The sequence below is a fragment of the Mesoplodon bidens genome (genome assembly GCF_964165515.1).
Source record: "Mesoplodon bidens genome assembly, chromosome: 1".
Classification (NCBI taxonomy): domain Eukaryota; kingdom Metazoa; phylum Chordata; class Mammalia; order Artiodactyla; family Ziphiidae; genus Mesoplodon; species Mesoplodon bidens.
The window spans coordinates 147844485-147861785 of NC_138176.1; the positions used below are offsets into that span (position 1 = coordinate 147844485).

General features: G+C 41.2%; 1 pseudogene across 1 annotated transcript; it reads right to left on the minus strand.

Moving 5' to 3' along the window:
- Window positions 1–770: 770 nt before the first annotated feature.
- LOC308628357 (nucleosome assembly protein 1-like 1) lies at window positions 771–15908 on the minus strand (annotated as a pseudogene). The gene is made up of 3 exons: window positions 15904–15908; window positions 2026–2536; window positions 771–1800 (listed from the first exon to the last, which is right to left on the minus strand). The product of its transcript is annotated as a nucleosome assembly protein 1-like 1 (transcript).
- Window positions 15909–17301: the final 1393 nt, after the last annotated feature.

The window sequence follows — 17301 nt, forward strand, 5'->3', positions numbered from 1 at the left end:
AGGAAGGAAGTGGGTAGGACACAACCTTTGAAAGAACGGCATAGCCTGAGGACATGACATAAACTGATTAGAACCAAAAGGGTCCAATATGGCGGACAAGTCGACTTCCACTAGACCTTGAGCCTCAGTATACGCTCATTGTACTACATTAGCACGCTAAATGACACACTGGCAGGTGCCCTGACAGTTCCAAGGCCGACCATAAGGATCAAAAAGTGGGTGGCGGCCCAATTCCTGGAAATCCCAGCCCCTTCCTGGAATAGCTAGAATACTCCTTCCACTCATTAGCCTGTGAAATTACCCACCTCTATAAAAACTGACAACCCCATACCCTGGTGCTGCTCTTGCATTCTGAGATGGCCCACACTCTGTCTGTGGAGTGTGTTTCTCTCTAAATAAATTCACGTCTCACCTCACACTTTATCTCTCACTGAATTCCTTCTGCAATGAGACATCAAGAACCTGAGCTTCATTAAGTCCTGAAACCAGGTGTGTGATCTCAGTTGGAAGACCTTGGGTTTTGGCCATGTTCGAGTCCCGGCCTCTTGGGTTCGAGTCCCAGTCTGGGTTTTGGCCGGGTTGAAGTCCTGGCACGTGGGTTCAAGTCCCAATCTGAGGTGCATGGTTTCAGTAGGGAACTGAGGCCTCCTGCCAACAACCATGAGAATGAGCCATTTTGGAAGCAGATCCTCCAGCCAAATTTATTAAGCATCCAGATGACTGCAGCCCCAGCCAATATCTTGATGGTAACCTCATGAGAGACCCTGAGCCACAACTACCCAATTAAGTCACTTCCAAATTCCTGAGCACAGGGACTTCCCTGGTGGTCCAGTGGTTAAGACTCTGCACTTCCACTCTTCCCTGGTCAGGGAACTAAGATCCTGCATGCCACACGGTGCAGCCAAAAATTAAAAAAAAAAAAAAAAGAGAAAGAAAGAAAGAAAAGAAAAAGAAAAAAAATTCCTGTCCACAGAAACTGTGAGATCATTAAAAAAAAATTTTTTTAATTTGATATATTTTTTTAAGCTACAAAAACAAGCAAACAAACAACAAAAAAAAACTTGAAATAGGCTTTTCAAGTTATGTAAATTCCTCCTTTCCAAGGAAACAGGAGTTAGATCAATGCAAGTTACCCTCAAGGCCACATACATCCTCCTTCACAGCTGCTTGCTCTCTGTTGGGTTTTGATCCTTTGAGTCATAGTCTGGATCATTTTCCTCATCTCCTTCTTCTTCCCCTTTCTCATCCTCTTCTTAACCTTCTTCATCATAATCATCATCATCTTCTTTAGTAACTTCTCCAGTAAAGTATACACTGATCTTGGGATTATACATTCATGTAAAAAGTGATGACTTCCAAGGTCTGCAGCAAGGATAGCTTCAGCAGCAGCATCCAGATCTCCACTCTCAGGAACTTCAGGAGGTGCAAAAATATTAAAGAGTATTAGAAACTGTTTTGGTCACAGTACAAACTGCCCCAAGTCCCTTGTTTCTGCTTCTTAATGATTTTCAAAGTGACAATTCTTTCCTTTTTTCCAATCTATGTGGAGCTTGTACAACCCTTAATTTCTGGTCCATCAAAAGAAAAAGGAACAGAATCATCTGGTTCTGACTTCATACTATGTGTCTTTGACAGCAGTTCACTTGTAAAATATTCACTGGGTTCAAAGTGAAACTCTAAGACAAAACTCATAGGCCGGACTGCATCTAAGGACTTCACTTTAATATCTTTCAAGTGCTTCAGAATATGTTTATCATGTTCCTGAAACATATCACTGAGCAAGTCAACATTCTTAAAAAACAGTCAACCAGGGCTTCCCTGGTGGCGCAGTGGTTGAGAGTCCGCCTGCCGAAGCAGGGGACACGGGTTCGTGCCCTGGTCCGTGAGGATCCCACATGCCGCGGAGCGGCTGGGCCCGTGAGCCATGGCCGCTGAGCCTGCGTGTCCGGAGCCTGTGCTCCGCAACGGGAGAGGCCACAACAGTGAGAGGGCTGCGCACCGCAAAAAAAAAAAAAAGAAAAAAACAGTCAACCAAAATTCAGGAATTCCCTTGGGGTCCTCTTTTTCTTTATCTTTTTTCTCATCTTCAATCTTGGCCTTTTCTTTCAGTTCCTCCAAAATTTCATTTTCCTCATCTGGTTTCCAGTCACATTCTTTTTATGTAGGTTCATAAGTGATCTCAAATCACTTATCAAATAGAGGCTGATAGAGAACAGCATATTTTCCTTCAAGATCATGAACTTCCTCATAGAATTTGGCTTCTGTCTGTGCACATTTAACTTGAAGGATTTTCAGAGCGTTCACTTGTCTTTTAACTACCCTAGGCAAGCTTTCAATGTATCCTGTTGGTGTTTCTACCAGACCATCAAATCTTTCTTGAAGGGCTGCAAGAATCTGAGGATTTTACAACATCTGAACAGTCAGCTGACCTGCTTTGATTTTTGATTCTTCACCAGTTTCTTCTTCTTCTACTTCTTCAACATCAACCAAACCTTGATCAAGTTCAGACTGCTCTTTCTTGTCAATGTCTGCATTACTGTAAGAACTCCAAATATCGGTGGCTAGCACAGGGGGCCAGGTGGCCGGAGCTGCACAGGTAGTGACTCAGGGTGGCAGCCAGGTTGGGGGCAGGGGTGGGAGCAGCAGGTGGCACCATGAGCAGATGATGCTAAAAAAGCAAATATTTGTTTCTTAAGCCACTAAATTTGGGGGCTTAAAAAAGAGATAACTTATATAATATGACATGCTACATGTCACCCTCAAGCCAAACATCTTAAGATGTTTACCTCACTAATCCTCAGTCATCCTTAAGATGTTCCCCAGTCATCCTTATCCTTATCAGCTTCAAGATCATTTTTTCCAGGCTTCTTTAACTACTGATTAGGTCCCTCTGCTACTTGCTACCATAGCAAATATCCATTAGTTGAATCATCTGTACACCTCTATAGACTCTTTAGTTCAATGAGGTCCCATATAGGATCTGTCTTGTCAATGTCGTGTCCTTAGCACCTGCCACGGTGCCTGACATATGGTAAACTATAAATAAATATTTGGAGAATGAATAGTTAAATGAGTGCATGATTGAATTGGGAGATATAAGGAGATAATATAAATGTAATGAGATAAAGAACCCATGTGTGGGACTTCCCTGGTGGTGCAGTGGTTAAGAATCCACCTGCCAATGCAGGGGACATGGGTTCAAGCCCTGGTCCGGGAAGATCCCACATGCTGCGGAGCAACTAAGCCTGTGTGCCACAACTACTGAAGCCCGTACGCCTAGAGCCCGTGCTCCGCAACAAAAGAAGCCACCACAATGAGAAGCCCGCGCACCGCAACGAAGAGCAGCCCCCGCTTGCCGCAACGAGAGAAAGCCCCTGCGCAGCAATGAACACCCAACACAGCCAAAAGATTAAAAATAAAATAACAAACAAAAGAACCCATGTGTGCAGAGGCTGCTATGAGAGCACAATCTTCGCTCCCTTACGGTGTGACTTTTTGGCAAGTTACTAATATCTCTACCTCTCACTCTCTCTAAGGGTCATAAAATTATGCATAAAATTAGGATAAGAGTTCCTGCCTCATAGGGTTGTTACATTCATAAGCTAATACCTAGTAGAAAAAATGATAATAACACCTGGGGATTTAGAGAAGAGCTCCATGAGAAATGAATGCCTGGGTAGTATTAAAGCGTGAGTAAAAGTTAGGCAAAAAGGTGGGGGGAAAATCTAGGCAGACAGAAAAGCAGAAACAAAGTTTTAGAGGTTAGAGGTAGCAAAGTGCATGCAGAAAACTTCACACAATTCGTATCCCTAGAGTATAAAGTGCAGGAAAGGGAAGTGGCAGATGGTGAGACTAGAGATAGGGAGGTAGGGATAGCAACATGGAAGGCTTCTTATGTTATATTACACTTTTGGAATTTATTCTGAAAAAAAAATTAGGGCCATTGAATGGGAGTGAGTTGGTCATATTTGCATTTTGAACATATTATTCTGATTAGCTTAAAAATCAGTAATCTTCACACCCACTGAAATGGCTATAATTAAAAAGATGGACAATAATACGTGTTTGCAAAGATGCAGAGAAATTGGAACCATCATACATTGTCATTGAAAATGAACAATAGTGCAGCTGATTTGGAATTCCTATTTTCTGTTTTTTTGATAGTGGCCATCCTAATGGGTGTGAGGTGATATCTCATTGTGCTTTTGATATGTATTTTCCTGATTACTAGAGATGTTGAGAATCTTTTCATATGTGTGTCACTTATTTGTATATCACCTTTGGAGAAATGTCTATTCAAATCCTCTGCTCATTTTTTAATCAAGTTATTTGATTTTTTATTGTTAAGTTGTAGGAGTTTTTAAATATATTCTGGATATTAACCCCTTGTCAGATATATGATTTACAAATATTATCTCCATTTAGAAGGTTGTCTTTTTACTCCATTGACTGTGCTCTTTAATGCACAAAAGTTTTAGTTTGAAGTAGTCCCGTTTTTCTATTTTTGCCTTTGTTGCCTGTGCTTTTGATGTCATATCCAAGAGACAACTCATTGTCAAGTTCAATGTCATGAAAATTTTGACACTTTCTTAAATACCAAGAATGCTCTCCAGGGAATTCCCTGGGGGTCCAGTGGTTAGGACTTGGCGCTTTCACTGCAGTGGTCCGGGTTCAATCTCTGGTCAGGGAAATAAGATCCCGCAAGCCACGCAGTGTGGCCAAAAAAAAAGTGCTCTCCAGATCCAGATTTTTCTGTTTACCTGTGATGAAAGCCAAGTTTTTTCTTTCCAGTCCGTCGCCAGCAAATACTTTTGTAAAATACAATAAAAATTAATTACTAGAAAGTGACTTTAAAAAGAACAAAGATCTCAAAAATGCAAGCTGACATTTTTATTATTAAATGCAACAAACATAAATTATTCTGTCAAATTGCTATAAAAGTTTCTAAATGTTTGTTCTCAATTTCCATGATTATCTGGACACAGACAGGTAATACTAGTTCAGGAACTAACTCTAGTCCACGGTGCACACTCTGAGACTTAGAGTAGCACTCCTCTAGATCTTCCTCAAGGGTGTGGTATGGCAAGTAAGGTGAGGTAATCACTGTGTCTTTATGTAGCCATGTGCCTCTATGGCTTGCAGACAGAGCATCCCAAAATAGTTAAGATTTCCTATAAACACACAAGGACTGAGAATGCCTTCAACATGACTGATCTTCACTGTGACAATGCACAGTGGTCTAAAAGACTCCTCTACATCACCACAGTTAGGTAAAACAAGAACTGAAAAGAATAAAAAAATTCACTCTCACTGTATCATAGTCCCCATAGCAGCTCAAACACCTGCCTCCTCCATCTCCCACTTAGTCAACCAAAAATCCTGCAATTAGCAAGGGAGGATCCTTTCCTGACACCGCCCGTGTGTAAAAAGTGGGTGTAGAAATACTTGAAGAATTTTTACTTCTTTTACTTTATCTCAAGGTTTTTAGGAGAAAAATCAACATCAGAAAAATTTAGAGGAAATGCTTCTGATTCTGTTGATGTCACATCGTCTTAGTAAGAAAAGCTGCGGAACTCATTATTATGGCAGTGCCACACCTGTCCTTTTTGCAACATGCATCAACAGAGCTCTGGCATCTCAAATATACTGGGAGGAAGTCACTTTGACCCAATCCTATACAGTATTTCCTAGAAAGAGACCAACTCTTGCTATGAACAGAAGAGAGGACTTAGACATACCTACAACGCACTCTTAAAAAAGGCAAACTGATTGGAAGGGTGACTGTGGAATTTGTCCTGAAGCTGTAAGTTTGCACAACAAGTAGGCTACTTTTACTTAGATTGTATGTTTATTTGTAGTGGTTTCCGGGGGTGAGGGTAGCTGATGAAGAATGCATACCCCTCTAGGGCCAGGATTAAGGTAGAGCAAGTAAGTCACTCAACTAGAGGGTAAAATTTAAGGGGTGCCCAAAAAGCTCAGTTATCAAGATAAATAATATTTAATACAATATTTTTTAAAATAAAAATTGGTGCAGAAAGCCCCCAAAACCCAAAATATCAAAAATTTAAAGATAGGATCAGTATTGCTAATTTTCTCTTTGGTCTCAGGCTTCGGCATAGCTAGGCATATCACTGCTTGGCACTGCCATTGAACAAGTACATGCAGAAAGAACTGCTTTCAGAAAACTGCTGGTTTTTGATTTTTGGTTTTTTATTTTCAACAAAGTCTGGATAGTTATGATCAGAGCAAATGCTTGGAAGTCACCTCCACAATTCCCAGGATTAAGATGGCTGATCACTGACCTTTCTAACCTCTTCTTTTGAAAATCTCCTCCAGGGAATTCTCTGACAGTCCAGTGGTTAGGACTCCGCACTTTCACTGCCAAGGGCCCGGGGTTCAATCCCTGGTCGGGGAACTAAGATCCACATGGTGCAGCCCCCCCCCAAAAAAAGAGTCAGAATGAGAAACAGAAACACAAACCCCATCTTCAATAAAACTAGGAAATAGTTGTACCCCCAGACCCCAACATATGAAGACAAAAAGCAGGTGGAGGAATGGTTAGCAGAACTTTCTTGGAGAATACCCTCAAGAAGCAAGACTACCTCGGGAAGGATTGAAGCCTGCAGTACCCTGGAAGACAGTGGAAGGAATAGGGCATTGAAAGCGATGAGTGGGGTCTGAAAAGACTAAAAAAGCAGTTAGCACTCCAAGCCTCACTCCCACCAGTCAGCCAACCACCCCTCCCCCACTCCCACAGTACTTTATCTGGGGGGAGGCTTCCTGGGGAGCAACAGGCAGGAAGAGGGCAGGAGTGAGGATTTAAGGAAAATGAAAGTCTGCCTACTGAACTGAGATTCCTCAGTCCCCTTACCTCACCCTGTGCTACAGTGCCAATGGCCAGGCTTATCCTTCCTGGCAGATTACAGGCTCTTTCTCTTGATAAACTAAATTGCTACAGAGAAAATACCTACACACACTGACATTTGGGGGACCACATTCACACCCACACCCACAAGCTGGCTGACTACCTCTTTAATCTAAAAATAAGCCCACAAGCTGACAAGAACTGCCCACTCACACAGAGCTTCCAATCAGCTTTGCAGCGATTCATTTGAAAATCTGAACAAACATTCAAGGATCACCAGATCTTTGAGGAAAGTTTCCAAGAGTAAAGACAGAGATCAAAACAAATAAACTAGAGGGGGAAAAGAGGAACTCAGAGGAAACAGATAATGCAGACGGTAGATTAACATTAAATTAACATTCTCAGGGAGATCAGATTTTATATCCCTGAAATAAGACTGAAATTCTCTCAGGAAGGAAGGAAAGAAAGGGGGAGAGGGAGGGAAATGAAAGGGAGGAGGGAGAAACATTAGAGAACATTAGGTGCTTTTGGACATTAAAAATGAGGGTGAAGTAAAAAAGATAAGAAAATTAAAAGATTAAGCCAGGAAATTGAACATCTAACTAAAAGAGTTCACAAAAGAGAGAACGGTGGGAACAAAATTATCAAGAAAATAGTACAAGAACATTTCCCAGAAATAAAGGCCAAGTCTCCAGTTTAAAAGAGTATATTGAATATACAAATATGCAATAATTATGTTGTACACCTAATATGACTAATGTAATATAATGTTATGTGTAATTACATCTCATTTTTTAAAAAAGACCATATTGAGTGCCCAATATAATAAATTTTAAAAACAGCAACTCAGGGCTTCCCTGGTGGCGCAGTGGTTGGGAGTCCGCCTGCCGATGCAGGGGACGCGGGTTTGTGCCCCTGTCCGGGAAGGTCCCACATGCCGTGGAGCGGCTGGGCCTGTGAGCCATGGCTGCTGAGCCTGCGCGTCTGGAGCCTGTGCTCCGCAACGGGAGAGGCCACAACAGTGAGAGGCCCGCGTAACGCAAAAAAAAAAAAAAAAAAAAAAAAAAAAGTAAAAAAAAAAAAACCCAGTAACTCAAAAACATATCAACTTGAAGTTTCAGAATGCCACAAGAAAGGTGATCCTAGAAGCTTTCAAAGAAAGAAAGAAAGGGCTTCCCTGGTGGTGCAGTGGTTGAGAATCTGCCTGCTAATGCAGGGGACACGGGTTCGAGCCCTGGCCTGGGAGGATCCCACATGCCGCGGAGCAACTAGGCCCATGAGCCACAACTACTGAGGCTGCGCATCTGGAGCCTGTGCTCCGCAACAAGAGAGGCCGCAATAGTGAGAGGCCCACGCAGCGCGATGAAGAGTGGCCCCCGCTTGCCACAACTAGGGAAAGCCCTCACACAGAAACGAAGATGCAACACAGCAAAAAATAAATTAATTAATATACTCTTACCCCCAACATAAAAAAATAAATAAATAAATAAATAAAGTCTATTAAAAAAAAAAAAAAAAAAAAAAAAAAGAAAGAAAGAAAGAAAAAAGAAAGACCACATACAAAAGGTTGGGAGTTAAAATAGTATTAAATTTCTCAACAACATTGAATGCTAGAAGACAATGGATCATTGTCCTCAAAATTCAGAATTAGAAAATGATATTTAATTTAGATATATTTAGACATGCATAGTATGAAAATGTTTATCTTCTTTTTATCCTTCATCAGGATGCTATTGGAGGACGCACTTCAGCAAAATAAGAGAGTAAACCAAGAAGGAGTAGGTCATCAGATCCAGGATCCTGGATAGTCCAAGGATGACTACTGTGTGATAGGTCTAGAAAGAAATCAGTACAGATCCGAGCCTGAGGACAGACATCTCTAGGAGGGAGGTCTACATGAGGAGGAAATGGCAATGAAAAGTGTGAAAAATGGAATTCGCAGGCATTTTACAAAAGGAGAATGTGGGAGAAAGTTCTTTGAACCTAGTCAGAGGTTCAAAGAAAACTAAGCAGAGGGGAAAAAAAGAAAGGGTAGGGTGAGGGCGGTTAATGTCATTATTCTACACTTCCAGGCTAAGTAGTAAACAACATAAATACGTGCTAGTGGTATTGAAAACTTTGAAAAATTAAGGAGGAATCCCATGTTTTCCTAAATACAGAAAAACTTCTTGGCACAAAGTTATGCTTTATAGTAATCAGTTATAAACTAAAATATTGAAAGCAATCTAAATGTCCAACAAGTGGGGAATGGTTAATTAAACTGTGACATCACTTCATGGAATTTAATTCAATAACATGGCAGTCATTTCTGCACACCAAGGATTCATTACAGAACCTGCCTTGAGAGCAGCTTGTTAAATTGACAGGAGGACTGAGAAGAGAATGAGAGTTGATTGCGTGTTACTGTTGTGGGAAACTAAAACTAAATGCCTGCAGAAAGATCAACCAATCAAGTAAATGCCCAAACAGGCAACCTCAGAGCTCCCACGTTGTTAGTATTTAGTATTGTAGATAGGAAGTAGGAAACAGAAGGTAGATGTTTTGGTAAACCTGTATCTGATGGCTTTGGGAAGGAGGACACAAGGGTTAGTAATACCATGATCTCAAAGTGGTACCACCTGGAAAGAGACGGATGGTGGGGGCAATGTCGACCTACCTCAAGAGTGAACTGATTCACTGTGCAATAGGAAACCAGTGGGGAAGGATCTCGGATACAGTCAAGAACAGAGGACTCACATTCCCCTTTTCCTAGGACCAGATCCTCAGCAGATCAAAAAAGCCACGCTTCTACCCCAGCAGCACCAGGCATGAAGTCCTGGCTGCTCCTGAACAGGGCCAGTGAGGCAAGGAGGCAGGGACCCTTGGGGAAACCTGCTGGTGACTCCAAGCCCCGGAGGCTCCAAAGGCATCTGCCAGAAATCTGAGCCTTATGCAATAGGGCTGTTAGATGGCTTCAACAGAAGTGCCCTTTAGGGGTTGAAAAACTGATCAACTTTGGCTCTACATGACCCACCCCCACCCCTAACCCCGAAAACAAGACAAACAAAAACACGCTATGAGAGTACAAGAGTCTATATTACATTTTCTTGTCTTAGTTAAGACTGTTTTGAAATAGAAACTTCAGCCAAAGAAGCAAATTCACTGTAAGGATACAGGGGAATCTCTTGAACCCATGGGCTTGAAACATAGCCAGGGAACTAAGAATGGAAAACTATCACAAACAAAATCAAATGCCCTCTTAGTCTCTGGTCTGTCTGTCTGTCTTCTACTCTCTCTCCCTCTTTGTCCCCTTCTCCTTCCCTACCTTTCTCCATCTCTCCCTCTTCCTCCCTTTCTTCTCTATCCCTTTCCCCCTTCCCCTCAAGGACTCTCCCTTAAGTAAACTGCTTTTACTTAAGAGAAACGTTCCCCTTCCCCACTTCCTCCCCCATTTTACTGAATAAAATTCTCTGTGGCTTATAATATCAACTACATTTGACTACTATTTTGAACTCGCTGGCTCAATTGTCCTTCTCTGGCACCAGTCTGGCAAAAATCCCAGGCCTCGATCAATCCGATGGTTCATACTATCCATATGTGTACCTGTGTTGCTGTGAACACTTGGAGAAAACCATAACATGCAAATTGGTATGATTGATACCACAATGAATTCATGGTCTCCAATCTCCACTGGGCTCTTACAACACTGTCCAGGAATTCTTTGACTCCCATATCCTGTTCACACACCCATTCTTCATAGATCTTCCTTATTCTTCTCACATCTCCAATCCTACTGCCTCTCCCTCACTAGTACCAAGCTTCCTCATCTCTTACTGTAGAAAGAAAAGGCAACTGGTAATAATAGTAGAAGATTATTAGAAATAATAATACAAGAGAACTCTGTTAACTCTTATCAGCGAATCATTCTTTGATCTTTTTTTCCTGTTAACAAGACAGGCATCTCTTCCCTTACCTGAGGCTAATCCCTTTACAGTGTTCCTTCAACATCCTCAGGGATCTCACCCCACAGATTATCCCTCTCTTACATATTACTTGCGGAAGGTTCACCCTCACTAAGTTACAGTGCATCTATCCGGGTTTATTTGTAATTAACAATGGTTTAATTTTGTACGATTACAAACCTGTTCTGATAAATATTTCACATAGAATAAATTGTCCAACAATATGCCCCAATTTTTGTTCAAAAAAATAACTTCACCATACCAACCTTAAAATGAGTATTTACTTTTGGGGAAATAAAATCGGTGAGCATAAGCGTATCTTTTGCTGTACTAGGAGACAGGTTATTTCCACAAATAGGGCTGCAGTGATCATCTCATTTTTTAAAATTTTATTTATTTTAATTTATTTATTTGGCTGCACCGGGCTTTAGTTGCGGCACATGGGATCTTTAGTGGCAGCATGTGGGATCTAGTTACCTGACCAGGGATCGAACCTGGGCCCCCTGCACTGGGAGCACGGAGTCTTAGCCACTGGACCACCAGGGAAGTTCCCTGTTCACTTCATTTGATGAAATATCATCTGTGCATATCATTCACTTCTCAACTCATTCCATCAACTAAATTTAATCATTGTTTTTCGTTTTCATCTTACTTGAACACTCAAAAACTTTTGACTTTTTTGACAGCTTTCCAGTGAAACATTCTTTTCTCTTGAATTTCCATTACAACACACACTTCTGGTTTTCCTCCTACTTAGATGGTCACTACTTTTCAGTTTTCTTTTTGACCTTCTTCTTCACTCAGCCTTTCAATGTTAGAGTCTTCCAGGCACAGTCACTAGCCTTCTCTTCTTGACACTGTATATGTTCTTCAACTACATTATCCATTCCATTCATTTCCATGGTTTCAATATCAATTTTATTTCTTTACACAAGACTTCTGAGTTCCAGATCACTGTCTCTTACTGGGACCCAACTCAACCTCTCCACTCAGACATCACATATTTGGTCATCTCAACACTTAATACTGCCAAAACCATATTCATGATTATCCCTTGCAAACCTAGTCTGCCTCCACTGTCCCTCTCTTGCCCAATAACAACATTCAGCCACTTGTTTATGCCAGAAACTGGGGACTCATTTTGACTTCTTTTCCTTTACCACTTTTATATAATTAATCAACAAGTCCTATAGATCCTACTTTCTACATAAATCTATATTCACTTCTCATCATCTTTACTGGCACCACTTCGAGCCATCAATCATTTCTTCTTACTCCACCTCCTTCATGAACCTCTGCAATAGCTGCTTCTTCTTTTTTAAAAAAATTAATTATTTATTTATTGGCTGCATTGGGTCTTCATTGCTGCACGCAGTCTTTCTCTATTTGCCACGAGTGGGGGCTACTCGTCGTTGCAGTGCATGGGCTTCTCACTGCAGTGGCTTCTCGTGTTGCAGATCACGGGCTCCAGGCACGTGGGCTTCAGTAGCTGTGGCACGCGGGCTCAGTAGTTGTGGCGTATGGGCTTAGTTGCTCCGTGGCATGTGGGATCTTCCCAGTCCAGGGCTCAAACCGTGTCTCCTGCATTGGCAGGCAGATTCTTACCCACTGTGCCACCAGGGAAGTCCCTGCAATAGCTTCTTAATTTCTCCCTTTTCATTCACTCTTGCTTTACCTCAGTATATTTATACCATCTTCTTATGATATAAATCTAATTTTATATAACTTTCCAAGTTCTCCCATACCTTTGAGCCTTTGCATATGCCACTTTCTGTGTCTGGAATGTTCTTTCCTTTCTCTTTGCATGGCTAACTTCTACTCATTCATCAAGCCTCAATTTAAATATCATTTTCTCTGGAATATCTTCACTACTCATTCTCAAACCAGGCTTATAGTCCTCTTTATTTTTTCTTCATAGACCCTATCACAATTATAATCTAAATATTTTATTTGGATAATTATTTGTTTAATATCCATCTCTCCACTATGTGTCTTGCTCACTGTTACATTGCAAACCCTCAGCACAATGGTTGGAGCTTGGAGCATGGTAAATAAATACTTGTAGAAAAAAAAATATTTTTAAGTGAATATTTAAGTAGCTAAATGAATAAACATTTGAATGAAGCACATCAAGAATGAAAAATATTTATCTCATTAACTCACTCATCACTCTTCTGAGACTCATTCTATATGAACAATACTAAATAAGGCAAAACTTTATATATAACTGTCTTTATTGCAGTCTTATTTATAAAAACATAATATACACATGATCTGAATATCCAACAAAAGGAAACGTATGCATACTAAAATGAGGTAATTTCTTCTCGAATCTAGCTGATCATCAGACTCCCCTGAGCAACTTTTATAAAAATAGAGATTTCTGGGTCTCACTCTGGACCTAGAAAATTAAGCTCTCTTTGAGTGGACACAGGGAAAAAAATTCCTTAGTTTCCTCTGATGATTAGCCAGGTTTTGGAACCACTGGGTTTAATGGGAAGAATAGAAGTAGGACTAACCTTGCTGCTTATCAGCTCTGAAACCAAAGGCAAGTAAATTTTCAGACTTCCCGGAGGCTCGGTTTCCTCATCTGTAAAATACCAATCCCTGGGGTTGGTGAGGAGTAAATAAAATTGGTGTCTGTAAAGTACTTGACAGGTACATTAAGTAATTGTTATTATTGTTAAGGTACATTGGCACTATAGAATATTATACAGCTACTAAAATAACCTCTCTGAAAAAAAAATTCTTGTTCTCCTATGTATGTCAGCCAAAGTCCTGGAAGAAAGGACCTGGTACACTGAAACTGCGTAATTTGAGGGGATTTAACAAAGGGATTATTTACAAAAGGTTTAGGGAAACCAGTAAGGATTATTGCAGAGCTTTGGGTCCGTCAACAGCTGTTACCAATCCTAGGACAGAAGGGAAGATCCCAGAAAGGGTAGGGTATGAGAGAGACAGCCTCTGATAGGAGATGGAACCTTCCATAAAGGGACACGGCCAACCCACAGCAATCCCTCAGAGAGGGAGGGGAAAATAGATACTCTTATGTGGTATTGGGTTAATCCATACAGAAGAACGCAATAGAATTTATTGATGGAGTCCTTACTGGTCAGCTTCTGGGGACATGAAGCAGAATGGAGAAGGGAGAGAAGTTGGTCTGGACTAAAGCAGGATACGAATCATATACACAAGTATTTGAACAGTATAAAAATATCCAAAAAAAATATCCATAGCAATTAGATTTAAGTAAATACATAAACATTTTAATATTCATTTTTGGGGGGAAGTGGGACTATAGATTACCTTTCCTACTCTTTCTAATTGTTTGAATCTTCTAAAGTTTCAACCATAAATAGTAATAGTTAAGATTTATCAAGCACTTATTGTTGTATATAGTATGTGTATTAATACATTTCATCTTTGCAGCAACCCTGTAAGGTAGGTACTATTACTATCTTCATTTTACAGATGAAGAAATTTCAGCTGGAGAGGATAAGTGACTTATCCAAAGTTACAGAGCCACAGGAAGTAAACTATGGAGCCATGATTTAAATATAGACATCCTCCTCTGGAGTCCATGCTTTTAAAAACTCTACTATGTTATTTACATTCATAGTAGATAACAAGAAAGACTTTTGGGACTTCCCTGGTGGCGCAGGGATTCAGAATCTGCTTGCCAATGCAGGGGACACGGGTTCGAGCCCTGGTCCTGGAAGATCCCACAGGCTGCAGAACAACTAAGCCACAGCTACTGAGCCTGGGTGCCACACTACTGAAGCCTGCATGCCTGGAGCCTGTGCTCCGCAACAAGAGAAGCCACCGCAATGAGAAGCCCGCGCACTGCAAGGAAGAGTAGTCCCCGCTCACCGCAACTAAAGAAAGCCCGCATGCAGCAGTGAAGACCCAATGCAGCCAAAAATAAATAAATAAACAAATAAATTCATTAAAAAAAAGACTTTTACAAAGAAAAAAAATGAATAAGCTTGAATTTGTTTTAAAGAAAAACATTTTTACAGTACATTTTCCTGGTATTCAATTAATATTAAATATATATAATATACATAATATTTGTATAATAAACATAGTAATGTATAAAAATATTTATACCCTTGATTCACTAATCTCACTTCTTCTTCTTCCTTAGTAATAAAATCCCTAATTTTCATCCTGGATGAAGCCACCTAGAATAAAGACTACCTTTTCCAAATCCCCATGTAACTAGGTGTGGTCATGGCTAAACTCTGGACAAGGAGGAGTAAGCCCAGAAGTTAAGTGTGCAGCACCCAGGAAGTGTCTTTGAAGGGAGAGGGCAAGCACTTCTCTCCTTTATCCTTTCTGTTGGCTGGAATGAGGACATAATGACTGGCAGTTAAGCAGCCATCTTGGATGATGAGGCAAAAACCACATCTTAAGTCTGAGTAAGTAGCAAGATAAGAAGAATTTGTGAAGCCTTTACCAGCCTTGGAATACTCATCTCCAGACTTTTTTTTTTTTTTTTTTGTGGTACGCGGGCCTCTCACTGTTGTGGCCTCTCCCGTTGCAGAGCACAGGCTCCGGACGCGCAGGCTCAGCGGCCATGGCTCACGGGCCCAGCCGCTCCGCGGCATATGGGATCCTCCCGGACCGGGGCATGAACCCGTGTCCCCTGCATCGGCAGGCGGACTCTCAACCACTGCGCCACCAGGGAGGCCCCAGACTTTTTTTTACATAAGAGAAAAATGAACTTCTCTTTTCTGTAAGCCATTGTTTATTTGGATTTTCTGTCAGTCACAGCTGAACCTAATCCTAATTAATACTTTTACTTACCTTCCTTTAATCTTCTTTCTGCATATTTGTTTCCATTCTTCCCTGCCATGTGCCAGACACATCTACTTTTCTCTTCCTCTCCGTCACTTTTCCTGTCCTTATTCCAATAAATGTTTATTGAGCAATGCTATCTACTAGATTCAGAAGAACAAAAATGCAGATGATTCTTGCTCTACCATTTAGCATTCATGGTCTAATTAGGGGCGACTTGTAAGCAGGTGCAATATGGTGCAAAAAATACCATAAGGAGGTATGTACAAAAGACATGGAGAGAACTTTGAGACTCACCTCATGCGTAAGCTTTCCTGTTTATCCATAAATCTGTATATCTTAAACAAAAATCTTTTATCTTCTTTCTTTGTATCAGCTGTCTTTCTCCTTCTCTAGTATGTTAAATGTTATAGTGGTGACATAACAAGACTGGCATGAGATGGGTATTACTAGGTCCTTGGGCCTGTTCTTTTCCTTTTGGACCCAAAAACCTTAAAAGGGAGGTGGATGTGAAATTGATGTTTGTAGATGTCAAGAGGCCTTAAAATATTGCGGGATGATAGAAAACCTGCGAATGTGAAATGTTAAAATGTGGGTCAATTGGTAGGTTTAGAATCTTCTGTTTTTTTAAATTGTTTTTTGTCTGTGTGTGCCATGCATATAACATTAGGTACTCAGAGGACTAAAAGATTAAATAGAACACTATCTGTGCTCTCATGGAGTATATGTGCTTAATGGATTACAGTAGAACATAGGATAAGGACCAAAATAGAATTTAAAAATGCTCCCTGTTTCTCCAGGGCAAGATGAGCTACCTGACTCCTGAGCCATGGACTACCTGGTGAGAAAATTGTAAACCAGAGACATCTTGACTCCTGAAACTACAATTAAGAAATGTCACAGAGGGCTTCCCTGGTGGCGCAGTGGTTGAGAGTCCGCCTGCCGATGCAGGGGACACGGGTTCGTGCCCCGGTCTGGGAAGATCTCACATGCCGCGGAGCGGCTGGGCCCGTGAACCATGGCCGCTGAGCCTGCGCATCCGGAGCCTGTGCTCCGCAACAGGAGAGGCCACAACAGTGAGAGGCCCGCGTACCGCAAAAAAAAAAGAAAAAAAAAGAACTGTCACAGAAATGTCACAAGATGATGATTAACCTCTTTGTTCTTCCCCTTTAAGAAACCCCTAGGACTTCCCTGGTGGCGCAGTGGTTAAGAATCCGCCTGCCAATGTGGGGGACACAGGTTCAAGCCCTGGTCCAGGAATATCCCACGTGCTGCAGAGCAACTAAGCCCGTGCGCCACAACGACTGAGCATGCGCTCTAGAGCCCGCGAGCCACAACTACTGAAGCCCGCACGCCTAGAGCCTGTGCTCCGCAGCAAGAGAAGGCCGCACATTTCAACGAAGAGTAGCCCCTGCTCGATGCAACCAGAGAAAACCTGTGCCCAGCAACAAAGACCCAACACAGCCAAAAATAAATAAATAAATAAATAAATTTATTTAAAACAAAAAAGAAACCCCTAACTCAGAGACAAGCTGGAGTTTGATCTGAGGCTGTCTCCCACTCCCCTTGCTTGTCGCCCTGCAATAAAACTTTAGTTTGTTGCAAAAAAAAAGAAAGAAAAATTGCTTCTTGAACAGATGACAACACAATTAATTTGGTTTTTGAAATTTTTACTTATATATTTATTTATTTTAT